General features: G+C 46.5%; 2 long non-coding RNA genes across 4 annotated transcripts in view; one reads left to right on the forward strand and one right to left on the reverse strand.

Moving 5' to 3' along the window:
* LOC120889252 (uncharacterized) overlaps window positions 1-12,084 on the reverse strand; it is a 56,423-nt gene that overhangs the window by 11,721 nt on the left and 32,618 nt on the right. The window lies entirely within an intron of this gene.
* Window positions 254-7,985, forward strand: LOC144366341 (uncharacterized). Of its 2 annotated transcripts, XR_013425402.1 has the most exons (3): window positions 668-906; window positions 3,418-5,121; window positions 7,011-7,985. It is a non-coding gene; the product is annotated as an uncharacterized LOC144366341 (long non-coding RNA). The 2 variants fall into 2 exon arrangements; XR_013425401.1 differs by lacking the exon at window positions 7,011-7,985 and having other exon boundaries at window positions 254-906; window positions 3,418-4,236.

Raw genomic sequence — 12,084 nt, forward strand, 5'->3', positions numbered from 1 at the left:
TTGGATACAAATGTAACTTGGTTTTTTTTTTTTTTAAACAAATTATTAATGAAGGTTGATTGGTCCTTTCTCCATCTAGCAATACCTAGTGACTGGGCATCTGTGCACCTGCTATCCTTTCTCTGCATTACTTGAATAATGAATATTTACATATGCTTTTAACTTTCTCAAAATACTTTTATAGGGCTGGGGGTGGAGCTCAGTGGTAAAGCACATGCTTGGCATGCACAAGGTCCTGGGTTCAATCCCCAACTCCCAAGAAATGCTTTCCTATTCGTCATCTCACTCCATTCTTAGGGTAATTCAGTGAGGTTTTGCTCTTCTCATAAATGCAGGAAAATAAGAAGGTATGTCGTGCTGCGGCCATCAGATACCTCCTCAGCACACTTTTTCTCTGAAAGACCAGAGAGAGAGAGAATCGCAGTCTACGGGCCATGCATACTGTGGCAATCACTCATCCCCGCTGAGAAAAGCATCCACAAACAATACACACATGAAGACACGAGCGGATGTGCCAATAAAACTTTATTTGTTGGATACCAAGATTTAAAGTCCCAAGAGCAACTATAGACTGTATGCAAATGAATGAGCCTGTCCATGTGACAATAAAACTTTATCTGTGACCACTGACATTTGAAATCAGATCGTTTTCATGAATCAGAAAATATTATTTTGCTTTTGATTCTTTTTTTTTTTTTCCAACCATTGAGAAATGCTAAAGCCGCTCTTAGCTTGTGGGCAGTACATCTACAGGCAGCCAGCCCAGCTGGCCTCGCTGGCTCTGGACCATCGTCTGCCAACGCCCGGGCTGGAACACAGACTCTTGAATTAGGAAAGACCATTAAGGAGCTCTGATTTAATCGCCTCTGCTTTCACGGATGAAGAAGAATCGGATGCCTGCAGAAGGTAGGGCGGTTTGCTACCCCCGACTCTGAAGTTCAGTGCACTTTCCACCAAAAAAAAAAAAAAAAAAAAAGCACTGCTTAAAATCAAAGCGAATAAGATGCCAATTAAAAACTGCAAAAAACTGCTCAGCGTTATGCCCCAAGACGAGAACACCCCGTGCTGGCTGCTCAGCCCGTCGCTGCTTTGCAGACAGCTTTTGGCAGGCTTTCAGAGGGCTTGAGAAACGATAACTGGTTAGGCAGAAAGAGTTCCAAGAAACGGCACCGTGACTTTTGCTCGGCTACTTCCTTGCACTACTGTGATTTAACTCCTCTCCTGCCTTGAGTCGTGAGATCCCCGAAAAAAGAAGGCAATCGGTACTTGCCATTTGAACATTTGTAGTAGTTTCACTTTTTAGACCAGCTTGGCCAGTCCAAAAATAGACTGCGCCACCAGGCTCGGCTTCCAGGTAAGGGTTAGCAAAGACTCGGGTTGCATAAGACCACAACAAGACAGTTTGGCTCCCTCTCCCTTCCTTCTGTTTGCTTGAGCTTGTGGGGGGGGAGTGTTCTTTTCCTCGTTTTCATTTGTCATCTACTGTTTCAAGAGGAACAAAACCTCCATCATGAGAGCTGCCCCAGAAGTTACAACTGAGTGAGAAAAGCCCTTCCCCACGTAGGACATTCGGAAAGCTGGAGTGGAGCTGCGTGCGTGTGTGTGTGTGTGTGTGTGTGTGTGTGTGTGTGTGTGTGTGTTCATGCAGCCATGTGCCCGTGTGCATGGAGGGAAAAGGGAAGTGGAGCTAAACTCTGGCTCTTTAGGAGAAGGAAATGGAATGAGCAGAGCTGAGCTTTAAATCTCAGTCAACTACCTGAGCCCTCCACTTCACCCTGCCACGTGGGCAGACAAAAGAACACTCTTCTCGGAACTGCTTCCTCCATCAGCCTCTGCCCTCGGCTCCTTGTTCAGTGGCTGTCTCTGTCCCTCTGGCCTGGCGGCCCTGAGTCATCGGCCTGCCTGACCCTGGGGCCAAGTGACCTCCAGTCCCCGGCCCAGCCCCCTCCGTTGAGCTCCAGTTGTTCCTCCCTGGTGGCAGAGCGTGCCCGTAGGAGGAAGCCAGGCTTGGGCCTACAAGGGAGGAACCTGTTGGCCTCTGCTTCTGGCCTGGGAGCCCCCAAGACCAGAGACCCTGTGTCCTTGGCCCATCACTGGGTGCCAGGTCCTAGTGAAATGCCTGACACACAGCCACAGAAACTTTGCTAACTGTTGCCGACCGAATGAGCCTCGTTCCAAAAAAATGAGCTTGGTCCCAATGGTCCAATGAAGACTATATCTGTCCCATAAGGACCTACTGCCCCCATAGGTGCTGGACTGAGCAGTGGTCCACTCTGATCTCCCAGGGCAGAGACAGCTGTGGGACCCATGCAGCAAAGGAGCCCTGACCTTCTAGGGGTGGTGAGGAGTGCTGGGGGTCATCTCCCTGTTTGCCTCTGTTTGATAGGGTGAAAATGCTCACCTGGCAAGAGCACTCGGCAAACCCTGGCTCCTAAGAGTACTTTGAGGAGGGATAATACCTTATCCTCTGAGTTCATCAGCAGGACCACAGGTAGAACTTTCTAAAGTGTCCAGAAAAATGAAATAAGGAGCAAACTGGAAAAAATCTAAGAAACGTACCTACAATAGGCCCTCCCTCTTCTTCAGCTTCTTCACCTCAAAAATAGACAACATGACCACCTTCCTCCCAACTTATCCCCTAACTTGAAAGATCATCCAGTATTGGGTAGGGATGTTTGATTCAGATACTTTCCCCCATTACTTCTTTCAACATTTATTGAGCATCTACTATATGGCAGGTTCTGATTTGAGTTCTATGAAGAAAAAAAAAAGAGGAAAAACAGAATCACTGCCCCTGAGACGCTTGCAGTCCACAAACTTTTATTAAGCATCCGTTAAATGCCAGATGCAAAAAAAAAAAAATAGGTCCATAAATCAATGAAAAGGATAAGAAAATATGCAAAGAATTGTAACACATCTTGAAGGATACAAAAAGTTTGCTTTATATGGAGGTCAGGAGAACGGCCATAAAGTGAGTTTTAATTGCACCTTGAAGAATAAAGAAGAAGAAAGAGTGTAGGGTGGAAAAGAGGGCCAGTTTGGAAGGAGAGATCTTATGGACTAAGTATACAGGATCCAGGCCTAGGATACAATCATTCAGAGAACAGCGAGTACACTCATCCCTGAGTAAGTACCCAAGGAGGATTGCTTCCAGGACCCCCACAGATACTAAAACCCTCAGATGCTCAAATCCTTAATACAAAATGGCACAGTATTAGCCTAGAACCTACACACATTCTCCAGTAAGCTCTAAATCATCTCCAGGTGACTGTGATCCCTAATGTCATATAAATGCTGTATAAATAGTCCTCTCATATGGTTCAGGGACCGATGACAAGAAAAAGCTCGTCTGCCTTCAGCACAGAGGCAGTTTTGTCTTGTTTTGTTTTGTGTGACTACTGCATTTTCCATCCACAGTGGGTTGAACCTGCAGATGCAGAATCAGCAAATGCAGAGGGCTGACTGTCCCTATGGGCTGCGGGGGAAGGCCAATGCCGTGCTAAAAATAAAAATGGTAACATACCCCACATGCACCGAGACCCAGAGAAGGCTCTCAAGCCACAGAACGCAACCACACGCTTGGGAAAGAGGAATGAAAAGACCGGGAACAGGAAAAATCCAGCTGGAGTTCCAGCGCCCAGCCCATGTGCTGACGGCCATTCAAGTGCCCCTTCCTACCACACCCAGCAAGCAGGGCAAGACCCGCCAGGAAGCCACCCATGTTCATGCTTTGGAAAGGAGCTGGGACCTTCTGCAAAGCAGACGTCAGTTTGCAATGGGGTCAGGGAAGAGCCGGACTGTGAGCCCAGGAAGGTGGGAAGGGTTGTGCATTGGAAAGGTTTGGCAGAGGTAGCTCAGCCTCCCCCCCCCTCCGGGCCTGGTAGTGGGGAGAGATAAAGCCCTCTCCCTTTCGCCCATCCCTCTTCCTCATCACCATCTGCATAAAATCTCTTTGCAACTTACAAAACACTGCCCGCCTTCTGTCCCGAGGAGGACCTGACTGCTGGAGCAGATGTGGATGGGGAAGTCTGTTGACATGACTAATCACTGTAGAGGGTGCTGGAAAGAGAAGCCAAGGCTAGAAACCAGTGAAGGCAAAATGATGTCACAACTCAAGAAAGAAAGGACCATTCATGGCTGACAGGTGTGCGACATTTGCAACTCCGAGATTTATGAACAAGGACCGGCCTGAAACATTCTTGCTTGTCCATCAAATAAAAATCTCAAACAAAAGAATTCCACAAGTCTTATCAAATACATACACAGGCTGTAGTTATAGTTATTAGGATAATCAGAATTCATAATTGCATTTAGTTCCTTTTTTTTTTCTTTTTTTGGTACCAGGGATTGAATCCAATCCCCAGCCCCTTATATTTATTTTTTTATTTTAATTTTTTTTTTATTTTTGAAATAGAGACTTGCTAAGTTGCTTAGGGCCTCACTCAGTTGCTGAGGCTGGCTTTGAATCGGTGATCCTCCTGCCTCAGCCTCCAGAGCCAACGGGATTATAGGCATGCGCCACTGCGTCTGGTTTGCAAACTCTTAAGTTTAAATTGAAAAAGATTTCCATATCATTGTTACATGCACTGTGGGTTCTACTGCTTTTTGAAAATACTGCCCAGTATAATCCAGGTTATGAGTATTAAAAAAATAAATAATTACAATAATGCCGAATCCAACATCACAGGCTTCCATTCAAAGATCAAGCACCCGTAAAAGCGCTTGGTCAAAAGACAACAATATAACTAGAGTGCTGTAGTACATTATGATGACTATAAATTATTAATACGATTCAATTTTAAGAGGCAGCTAAATGCTCACTAGAGTATTTTAAAAGCAAAACAATCTCAAGGCATCAGCTTGAGTTATGCAAAAACAAGTTGGTAAAATATTACAAAATAAGGAGGAGAATCATTTGTCCTCGGCTCTGGGAGTGTCTTGAATTGCTAACTGGTCTTCTGGGGTTTTTTTTATTGATGTTGTTGGTTTTTCAGTTATTTTACTTAATGTCAATAAAATTAATGACCACTAGGAAGGCCGCAGCAAGAGAATCACTCGAGCTCACGAGTTGGATACCAGCCTGGGCAACTTGTGGAGACCCACCTCTAAAAGAAAAGAAAGGTAACAAAACAAAAACCAAAACACATCTCTTACTCTGTGGTCAGGAACCTTTTCTAGACGCATCATTGGATTGGTCATTTTTTTGAGGAGAGAATATTGGTCGTAGTTACCTACCGGTTGTCTTACTACGGCCACTATTTTTACTACCAATATTTTCTCCTCCAGAATACACTGCCACCTCTTCACTCTATTGGAGAATTCTGTATAACGAATTAGACTTGTTCCAAAATTCAGTCCTAAAATCATAACTAGAACTTTCCAGGGCAAATGTGAAATTTTTTTTTTTTTTTACAATTCTGGACACCTTGACAAACAGCTCTCTTATAAAAGTTATGACTCTTCGTACTCCCACCTGAAATGCAAGAGAAAATCTCACAGCATTCATGCCAGCACTAAGTGTGATCATTGTTTAATCTTTCCTAGAAGATTTCTTTTATACTTTTCAAAATAGCATGTATGCTCATTTGAATACAGCAGCTTCTTACAGTATGAGTTTGCATGTCTTTGAGTAATGTAGGACATTTTTAAACCATGTATAGTCCCTCTGTGATTTTTTTCACACAGTTTCTTTGTTCCGATTTGTTTGTTTGTTTGTTTGGGCTCCTTTGGTGAAGTTTTCTGTTTTGTTTTTTTGTTTTGTGTTTTTTTGTGGGAGTGGTACCTTTTCTTAACGGTATACTTGAACTCCACGATTGCTTCCTTCATTTTGCAAGTGTTTACTGAGCACCACAAGGTATAAGGCAAAGTCATCTAAGCACTGGAAAATACAGAAGAAAGAGTCTTTCCTCTTCTGGAGCTTAAATTCTAGTAGTATTTGTGATAAGTAATTGTGTTAAGATATAAATACAGGGCTGTGTGTTTTTTAATGGCGTGGGTTACATAATGGCTTCATGCAATGAACTCTAAGCACGAGGCTTAGCTCTGTGTTGGCATAGCACTGCGTTAGGCTGAGCGCGCGCGCGCGCGCGCACACACACACACACACACACACACACACACACACACTTCTTTTCCTTAACCAGTGGCTAACCTGGATTGCCACCCCCTCCAAAAATCCTGCACAGACCCGTCACTGACCTTCAGCCACACTTCTCAAAGAATCTGCACAAAGCTCCGACGTGCTTTCCTCTGTTGAAGCTGACCCCAAGCAAGATCAGTCCTCAAAAATCTAAGCCTCAGAATTAGTCAGAGCAGGAGAGAATTGTAGGCTTTAATATTTTGGCATAAACAACAACAACAAAAAAGCAAATCAGAAACTGGTCACCTTCCAAGGCAGCCTGGGGTACAGATTCTGACCATAATAGGCCTCAAGGGCGCAGCCGCACCCAAGCCCCCCAGAGAATTCCAGACCTTCCTACTCAGACTGGGCGCGCTCCCTGGCAGAGGGCCTCTCTGACACGAGACCCGAGACTCCTCCAGCATCCCTGAGCTCACCCCAGACAAAGGCAGGTGTGTGTGTCCCTCCTACCAGTCTCCAAGTGGCTCTGCTCCACCTCCGCCGGGTGCTTCTAGAACACTGGCTCATGCATCCTTTGCATGGCTCCATCTCTCACCCCTGCGGCCTGGGCCCAGCCCTCGGATCTTCCCCTCTGTGCCTACACACCTCCCATCACCTCCTTCCAGCTGCACCCTCCTCCCCCTTGCCACCCGTCCTGTGGGCCAGCCTTTCGCCCTCTCCTCCTCACCCTCCCTGGAAGGCAACGTCTATTCTGCCCTTCTCAGAACCTTGGACTCCTCCTAGCCCCTCCCGTATTTCACCAGTAGGACAGCTGGGCCACTGTTACTGGCCACCATCCACTCTGACCCCTTGGCATTTGTCAGTGCCCCGGCCAGTCCTTCCTCCTACAAATGTCGGTAACGTTCCCTCCACCTGCCATTTCTACTTCCAGTTCTGCCCCTCCCCATCTCAGCCAGAGGCGGGAAATTCCACCATCTGTCCCCATCCTGGGGCCACAGGAGACCGGACCTATGGTCGTCACCCGCCTTAAGAATGCCTAATAAAGCCAGGCACGGTGGCCCACGCCTGAAATCCCAGCGGCTCAGGAGGCTGAGACAGGAGGATCATGAGTTCAAGGCCAGCCTCAGCACAGCAAGGCACTCAACAACTCAGCGAAACCCTGTCTCTAAATAAAATACAAAATAGGGCTGGGGAGGTGGCTCCGTGGCCAAGAGTCCCTGAATTCAATCCCAGGAACCAAAAAATAAAAATAAAAATAAAAAGAGTCCACCTTGTTGGAAGCATCGAGTCGCTTGCTGGAGAGTACTGCAAGACAATGCTGAGGCCCAGGGACCCCAGCAGCCCAAACCCACAGCAGAGGAGAAAGGCCCTGCAAGAAGTCAGTCTTCCAAGGAATGGAGCGAAGCAGACATGCCCAAGGGGGAGAGCAATGGTCAGAGCCTGAGGACCTGCCGGACAGCTTTCCAGTTCCCATGAGGTCAGCCTGAGGTCCCCTGACCCCACACCACACACCCCAAGCTCTCCTGAGCCAAGCCGGCTTTTGTTCCTTCCCACCAAGCCACCCTCCGCGGAGACACCCTTGCACACAGCTGCTGGGTGTCCCCACCGCCCACATCTCCATTCTTCTCTTCCACCGGAATCTGTTTGCCCGTTTCTATTGACACCGCCACACACAGCACACAGAGCCCGATTTTTCCCCCTGAACAAATGCTTCCTGGCTTCGTCCCAGCGAGAACAAGCGGCCACCCCATGACTTAATCACACAACAGGTGAGCCGCTCCGTGCCAGCATGGACACCAGCTCCTCTCCGACCTGCTCCAGCGCGCTGCCCGCTAGAGTTTCCCCACAGCAACCCACTCGGACGACTTTGTAGAGGATCCAGAAGTCTGTCGCACCTGTGGCCCCAGAGCAGGCCCGGGTAGGAAGAAGGGGACAAAATGTGTTCAAGTGAACATTCTCCTTCTCAAACCACTTAGAACCTCGGCGAGGAGATTAATGGTTTCCATGGCAACCAGTAAGCCCGGGAGCCTAGGGAAATCTGTAGCTTTTTCAAAACTCCTGGGGACAAGGGTACCCACCCTTTAACACACCGTTCTGCCACAGGCTAGAAAAAAAATGTGAGCTTTCTTTCTTTCTTTTTTTTTTTTTTTTGGCAGTACTGGGGATCGAACCCAGAGGCTCTCTACCACCTACCTACAATCCGCAGCTCTTTTTTTTATTTTTAGTTTTTATTTGGAGGCACGGTCTCGCTAAGTTGCCGAGGCCAGCCTCGAGCCTCCTGCCTCCATTTCCCAAGTAGGTGAAAACCACGCCTGGTTTCAGTGAACTTTTCCTTACGCGTTTTATGTCTCGGTCTAGAACGATCAGTCCTAGAGAAAATTTGCTTTTTCGCTTTGGAGGCTTCGGACTGTACACTATTGTGCTGCACCCAAAGACAGGAAGTTCCTACAACTGTTCTGTTGGAGGAGGTCACGGTGCAGGGGTATGGAAGATGGTCTCGCCTGTTTGGTTCGGTCTTGCTCATCATCCTTTTCTCTCCTCCTCCCCTGTCTCCCACTCTCGAGACCCTTGTCCGGTCACTCACTTTCAGATAAAACACTAAATGTCACATGACGGTGGACTTGAATATAGCCTCTCAGGAGCACGCCCAAGAGAAGGGGACTCGCTCTGGCAAGCATTCAGCTCTAACCAACGGCAGGTACTTTTCCCCTTCGGACAACAGCTTTGGAATCACAAATCATCTTACCCAGATTTCCACTGTCCATGCATGCTCCCTGGCAGCCCGTTCTTTCAGGGACACTATTTAAAATAAAGACTGGCCATCCAGAGCAGAAACAGCAGAAGCACATTCTTTTTGTTTCATTTTTTAAAAATTTTGACTGTTTAAATTTTTGCCACTGATACATTAAAAGAGTAAAAAGTACATATTTAAGGAGTACCATGTGATATTTCCATATATGTCTACATTATGCAATGTTTAAGTCAAATTAAGCCTGCCTATCTTTCTGAATATTTGTTAATTTCTTTTTGGTGAAAACCTCAACCCTTTTCTTCTAGTGTTTTGAAATGTATAGACCATTATGTATAGCAGCACTACTGTGCAGCAGTGCACAGGAACTTCTTGCTCCCTGTGGTGACTTTAGTACCCACTGAACTCCTCTTAAGAGAAGAAAATGCTTATTTTGGTCAACTTGGGGATCTCAGTCCGTAATTGATTAGCCCTGTCTGTCGCTTTGGCGCTATGGCAAGGCAGCAGCACATAGTGGCAGAATCATGCCATAGCAAAGTTTCCCACTTCCCATGGCCAAGCGATGAAAAAGAGAGAGAGCCAGGCACAGTGGCCCACACCTATAATCCCAGCAGCTTGAGAGGCTAAGACAGGAGGATCACAAGTTAGAGGCCAGCCTCAGCAATTTAGCAAGGCCTTGAGCAACTTAGTGAGATCCTGTCTCAAAATAGAAAACAAAAAGGGCTGGGAATGTGGCTCAGTGGTTAAGATTTAACCCCTGGGTTAAATCTCCAGTACACACACACACACACACACACACACACACACACACACAAATAAGAAAAAGTACAAGACAAAGAAGGAACTGGGTTCCCCTAATCCCCGTAAAGGGTACACCTCAAAGACCAGAAGACCTCCCACTTAAGGTTCTACCACCTCCCAGCAGTGCCAAGACGGGAACCAAGCCTTGAACACATGGGCCTTTCGGGTCATTCTGGATACAAACTGTAGAAGTGGGTAAGACCATGGAAACAATTATCTTGTAATTTAGTTTTTAATATCACAAAGTTTCTTGGGCAGACATCCACAATCTTCTTATTAAACTGATGTGGGATGATCTCGGGTAGCTGGAATGGTGTCTTCTGGTTCAACACATTGGATCCCGTGCACAGAGCCCTGGGTTAGGCGTCTGAGTACGTGTCAGGGCACCACTGCCAAATGGAAGCCGTCCCTGGAGAGACGGTTCCCTTTGTTCTAACTCGCCGCACATCAAGCCAACACCTGCCCTTCTCTTCGGCACAGTACACCCAGATCTGCCTAGGGGAAGGGCCCTGGGCAAGTGACTGGCCTTGAATTCCAAGCTATGTTTCTTCAACGGAAAATAACTTCACTAACACAGAAAGAAATTCCCAACCGATGGATAACTAAAATATTAGTTTTGTAAAAGGTGCACTCCAGGATTGGACTAGAGGAGGAGGTTGGGGTGGCAAAAGGATAGGAGAAAAATAACACAAGGAGGCTTTTGCAATAATCCAGAGGTGGTTGTGGCCTGGACAAGTGCACTGGAAGGTGATAAGAAGCATATACGTTAGTTGAATTCTGATTAGTTGGATTGTAAGTCATTGACATTTTCATGTAGGTTAGATGAAAAATCTTATTTGGGTTCAAGCACTCCTCCCTTTATATGTGTGGGACTGGATGTTTGTCGTTGTAAGCTAAGAGGGAGTGACCAATTTACTGTATCAGTCAGGATAGGTTAACATGAGCATACATAACAAACAACCCCATCATCTCTATGGATTAAATAGGAAGTTTATTTGTCTCTCCCTCTTCTGCTCAACACAAGTCTGTTCACCTGTCACTCAGGCACCCAGGCTGATGGAGGCTCCGTCTCAATACATCTTCCACAATCACCACCAAGGTGGGAAGGAAGAAGCTTGGTGAATTGCCTCACTTCTCGCATTTAATTGGCAAAGCAACACCTACCTACCCGTTTTATCAGTTGGTTTGGTTAGCATGAGTCAGTCCCCCAGATAACATTTGACTGATTAAACCCAGTTTCAGAACAAAAGAGTTTGACAGTTCCATTAAGGAGAGGCACCCAAGCAGCCTCTACCTACAGTCGTCAACACACCTGCCCCCTCGCATTCCAACCCACAGATGTCAATGGGAATGGGTGTGCACAGATGGATGGATGGATACACATCAGTATACGGTACTGGAAAAGCCAGAGACAACCGAGTTAAAATGTTTAGGGACCCTGTAAGAAAGTTTTCTGAATAGACACTTCACAAAAAGAACCAGGCTTGGAAATCACACAGAAGACCTAGCTGTGACTAGGCAAGACACAGGACTCAGCCTGTCCACTTCAGCAACCTCATATATAAAATCCACATGATACCTACCACGTCCTGTTGCCGACAGATCAGTCCTGGTCCCCCCACCCCCATGTCCATCCAATAACAAGGACACCGTTTTGAGAAAAAGGAAAAAGAAGATTGATGGCTTTGCTAGCCAAGGAGAGATACAGGGACTCAGGCTCCAGAGGCTGCGATTCTGCCCATCTTCGGAGGGAGGGGGCGGCTCTTAAAGAGGTGATTCAGAGGCTGCGTTCCACACGTTCTCTGCTGGAGTTGTAAGCACTTGTTAATAGGAGAGACAGTTATTTCTGAAATTTTCTGGTAGATCCCCACAGTTCCTATGGTGGGTGGGTGTGTATTCAAGGACAGATAACTCTGCCTAGGATGGGGAAGAAAGGGAATCCTGTTTCCCCTGAGATTAGGGAGGGGGAGAGATCAGTGAGGAGCAGGGAGAGAGGAAGAGAAAGAAACATGTCCATTTAAAAATAAATTGTAGTGGCAGAGCAGCAAGGGCTATATTCAAAGCATAATGTGGACCCCTGTTTTTGTTTTGTTTTAATTTATTTATTTATTTATTGGTACCGGGGCTTGAACTCGGGGGTATTCAACCATTGAGCCACATCCCCAGCCAGATTTTGTATTTGACTTAGAGACAGGTCCCCACTTAGTTGCTTAGTGCCTCAACTTCAGCTGAGGCTGGCTTTGAACTTGCAATCCTCCCGCCTCAGCCTCCTGAGCTGCTGGGATTACAGGTGTGTGCCACCGTGCCTGGCCTATTACAGTTTTGTTGTGAAATAAAGTACCTAGAAACACTGCAGCTAATCAACACGTGGTAGTCAATAAGTGGTCTGTTTCATTTTGTTAACTGAAAAAATATATATGGTGAATACTTGCTTTATCTTGTTAAAAAGAGGCAT

This window comes from Ictidomys tridecemlineatus, chromosome 8, assembly GCF_052094955.1.
Source record: "Ictidomys tridecemlineatus isolate mIctTri1 chromosome 8, mIctTri1.hap1, whole genome shotgun sequence".
In the NCBI taxonomy this organism is placed as follows: Eukaryota; Metazoa; Chordata; class Mammalia; order Rodentia; family Sciuridae; genus Ictidomys; species Ictidomys tridecemlineatus.